Here is a 4,526-nt window from a genome sequence, read left to right as displayed (position 1 = left end):
TATATATATATATATATATATATATATATATATATATATATATATATATATATATATATATATATACATATTCGCCTGAATTTTATAGCGCCAAACTGTCCGACCTGAAAAATCCAAGCGTGCTATTTTACATCATAGAGAAATCCTCAAAGTCGACGCACTCTCGAGATTACGGGAGTATCCTTCGCGCGCGAGCAGCAGCTGTCGCGAAAAAGCGAAGCGGATTTTTTCCAAACTTACGCCCGAGATTATTAATGTCCCTTTGAGGTGAGTAGATTTCACTTGCCAGATTTGCCGGCGAGCTTCTTAAGCGAGAACTTTTCGTTATTTTGCGCAGACAGCGGCGAGCGAGCGCTCTGACGAACGTTGGCATGGAATTCACATAAAAAGAGAGAACTCGACGTGGAAAGCTTCGGTAATTTATTCTCGCGCGATTCACACGATTATTCCGTCGGTTCGCACGGAAACCATTGTTAACGATCATCTTTACACCGTCCCTGCCGTCTGTTCGGCGAGACGCGAGAGAAAGAGAGAGACAGAGAAAGCCCGACGTCAGTTTAAAGTCGCATCAGTTCGAACTTTCTGCGGCCGAGTGTCTAATTATGCGCTCGTTTCCGCGACAAATAAAGCAGAAATAATTCCCCCCTACCGTAAATATCGCGCTTCTCTCAGTCGACCGAATATCTGTAATTAGGGTGAGGGAGACGCGAAGGGACTATCGTGCCGGGTGGGAACATATACAGAGTGTCTAACACGAGATGGCCAAAACACCTGTGTGCGGATTAGGTCAATCTAAAGAAATTCCTCTGCCATTTCTCGAACAGCCATTGTAAAATCTCGTGACATTAATGAAGCGAATTTAACGAACCAGCATGCGCAATCTCATCGAAATTTACGACCGTTTCTTAGCGACACGCATTCGATGTGTATAAAAGCATTTGTAATTCTGTACAATCAATACAGCTTTGCAGGAAAATGTTAACATTCTGTCGCTAAAGTTTCCCCTTAACATCTCGAAATTTTACATCGAAAGTTGCTTGAAAAACGAGAAATTGTTTACTCAGCTTGATCTAATCTATCTGCACACACCTACTCGCACATGTTTCGGGCGACACCCTATATATCTGGAAGCGCGCGGTCTGTATCTCGCATGTCAGGAGGAGAACGCGTAGCTATGGTTAATATCTGGCCACGACAACGCGCAGACGATCGGCATTCGTTCTCATTCTTGTAGCCGCGCGATATTACAACGATTGTGTGCGCGCGTCGCTAGCGTTTCAGGACATCCGGGGATGCTCCGATCGTTTAGAAGCTATCCTCTCCAGAGACACCGGGATATCTTGGCGGTTGTAGTGCGCGTTATTATTTGGCGCAAGAACACGCGATGAAACAGATGTACTGTTTACTGTTAGGCTGTCGTTTGCTGCGCGCTGGATAATTGCGAAATGGAAGAAAAGAAAGAAGAAAGATTTACGATTGTAAATTGATTCGCGAATGTTTGTGGGTAACGCGAGACCGCTGAAAACCACTTCACCGTGCTCTCTCGAAGCAACCGCGATGTTAGCCGCGAAAAGTGCACACGGGACTCGTGGACTCTTCATAGCTGGATCGCGCCCGGGAGAGCGGAGATTTTCGGAGGGGCTCTGAATGGCAAAACGAGGGGAAACGTATCGTCACGGCGACTGTTGTCCTCGGCGCGACAATTAAACTCGAGGATTATATCCGCGGACGAGAGCTCGTGGTTCGTCGTATCGTTATAATGGAAACGTTAATGTCGAGCGTCGCTCTTCCATTCACGTGAAGCTCATCTGAATACGATAATATGGCCGGCCGGCCATTACCTTACCGTGTCTCCGGCCGCCTTCTCGAGGCTTTAATTCCGAATACGGTATATGTATATATAGTATATAAGGGGAGAGCGCATCCGCACCCCCCATGTAGCGTGACCAGATACGAGTCTCAACCAGCTCGGACAGCTGGTACGGGATAAGATAAGAACTGTCAGGCACTTCTCTTTATTGGGATACAATCTACTTCGGTTAATCAAACGCGCTTCCGCGGAAAGAAATGGACTTGTCGTTGAAAATTATGGAACGTAAACAGCGGGCACGGCGAAACGCGGCTGCCAAGGTATAAACATTGCTAGGACCGTTACAGCGCAAGATGTTATTGTTTACATATATTCAAAGCCAAATCACGGCCAGGAAAAATATTTTCGTGTCTATCGACGAGTATGCCGTGGCATTAATACGTTACATTTTTCTCAAACTGATATTTCTCTCACATAAAATATTGTAAAAAATCTCAACATTGTGTGATCATTATGATATCTCATTCACCAAATCTGTATTAATTATCACTTCCTCAAGTTTCAGTGTAATATTTCACAGAATAAATATTTTTGCAATAATCAGGAAGCGAACAATAAATGCTCTCTCGAAGAGCTTATCGCTTCTCGTAATTCATATTAAACTAAATACTATATGAGCGCGTGCTATCGCGCACTAAAAACTACTTTCAACGGAAATCAATGCGATTTATATACAGGACTCCCAACGAAAACTTTCCACCTCTGTTATTTAACTTATATTATTATTTCAGATTTTTTAGAGGTAGCTGAACTTTAATTAAGAGGATAAAGTAATATAATTAAATTCACCACAATCATGTAGGCCCCTTGAAAATAAAATTGACGTGTATCGACATTTTTGACAAAAATCAGTTGATTACAAAATAATCGGAAAGTTTTCACATTGGCAGACCCTGTGTATATATATATAAGCATGCATTAAAAAATGTGACGCTTTCTGAGCGTCTGAATTGCACGCTCACCAATTCGAGATGTCCAGTGGTTCAAAGATCCATGAACTCCAGAGCAGGTTGCTCTACATCCATCCAGTCTCCTCAATAGTCTGTTCAATATCCAGAACAAACTTCTTTTTCGTCGCTATTTTTTTTTCTTTTCTTTTCTTTGTTTCTCTTTCCGTTAATTTCGATTAAATTCGAAAAGAAAGAAGTTGCAAAAAGAAATGCGTATTTAAAACGGGACTTACAGCTTGAATATTAGCACGAAAAAGGATAAATACGCGTGAATTCCGACGTTTCCTGAATGTATACGTGACACGCGGATCGCATGTAAACAATCGCGACTCAAAAATTATGACGCTTTCGACAAGAAAGAAAAGATATTTTATTTCGCAAACACGATTATATATTTCGTGAAAATCTACCTTATTTCGTAAAATGTAAAATTCTATGTAAAAAAACCTATATTCCGAATTTATATATATATATATATATATATATGATTAAGATATTATTTACACGTCGCGTATAAAAAATATATAAAACTGATGAGTACGTCAATCGCAAAATTTATCAATCCGAATAAAATAATCGAGAATTTCGCGTGCAATGGCGCAATTCTGGTGCGCATTATATATTGCTCGAAATATTTAAGAAGTCACATTGTTTAAACAATTCCATCGAATAATCTCGTATGTTAAATTAAAAAAAGCGTTTATATATGTCTTCTAATGATTTAGAATAAATATATTTGAAAGAGAATCATATATAAAAGAGAATCGTATAATATATTTAAAAGAGAATTATATATATTCTAAATTCTAAAATTTAAAAATTCAATATTCTAAAATTTTGATTAAAAGTATGATTAAAAGTATGATTAAAATTTTGATTAAAAGTATGATTAAATTTTGATTAAAAGTATGATTAAATTTTGATTAAAAGTATGATTAAAAGAGATCTCCTGATTATATATCGAGCAATGTGTGCGAAAACTACAAGTAAATCGCATTGATTTCCTGGAAAAAACCACCACCTGCAAAATTTTTTTATCTCACTCACCAAAATGTTGTAGACAGAGTCAGTCACGTTCCTTTGCGAATCTACAACAAACAACACGGTTTCGTTAATTAGATTAGAAGGTTAGGTTAAACTTTGCGAAAAAGTATTAATACGAACGCGTTGCGACAGTAATTCGATGGTATTTACACCGACAAATCGATTTACGATCGCAAAGATTCTAGAAAAGACGCGTAAAAGATCAACGAATCTCACCTTCGAACTGACTCTGCGGGGCCCGAACCGGATCCTCCGGTACGCCATACGCGTCCGTCGATACCGCTTCCCGAAACACACACTCATCGTTGTGGCCGCAAACTTCGCTGGATCTGGAACAAAAAGCAAGTTTCCTGATTAGTATTTTAGCAACGGATGCATGCAAGGATACGGAGATTCGAGAATGTGAGCCAACATAAGCTAATCTAATTTAGAGGCGTTATGTACCTTCAAAGAGAAATACTGCTATTACTCGAGACGCTGCAGGCAACGATATGCGCATACGAATTAATATTGGGCGTCATACACGCACGTACAATTACGATCGTGCCCGAGAAAACCCGCGAAAAGTTACGAAAAATCGCGCGCGCGACGTTACCCGCTCCGCTCCACTCCGCACACTAGCGCGCTACCGTGTGTGTGTGCTACTTTCATGGGCGCCAGTG

General features: G+C 40.2%; 2 protein-coding genes across 3 annotated transcripts in view; one reads left to right on the top strand and one right to left on the bottom strand.

Moving 5' to 3' along the window:
* Positions 1-4,526, bottom strand: part of LOC116843126 (tyrosine-protein phosphatase Lar) — a 754,320-nt gene that overhangs the window by 569,261 nt on the left and 180,533 nt on the right. The window contains exons 11-12 of the mRNA XM_032813222.1: positions 4,081-4,193; positions 3,868-3,908 (exon numbers count right to left, since the gene is read on the bottom strand). The gene's annotated coding sequence lies outside the window, so the exon portion shown is untranslated. The remainder of the gene's footprint in view (positions 1-3,867; positions 3,909-4,080; positions 4,194-4,526) is intronic.
* The window catches only part of LOC116843131 (cell adhesion molecule 2-like), a 136,108-nt gene that overhangs the window by 56,856 nt on the left and 74,726 nt on the right, over positions 1-4,526 (top strand). The window lies entirely within an intron of this gene.

Source organism: Odontomachus brunneus, unplaced genomic scaffold (genome assembly GCF_010583005.1).
Source record: "Odontomachus brunneus isolate Ranch 3 - 2012 unplaced genomic scaffold, Obru_v1 Obru_scaffold_030, whole genome shotgun sequence".
NCBI classification, from domain to species: Eukaryota; Metazoa; Arthropoda; class Insecta; order Hymenoptera; family Formicidae; genus Odontomachus; species Odontomachus brunneus.
This window is presented reverse-complemented; position numbering and strand designations above follow the sequence as displayed.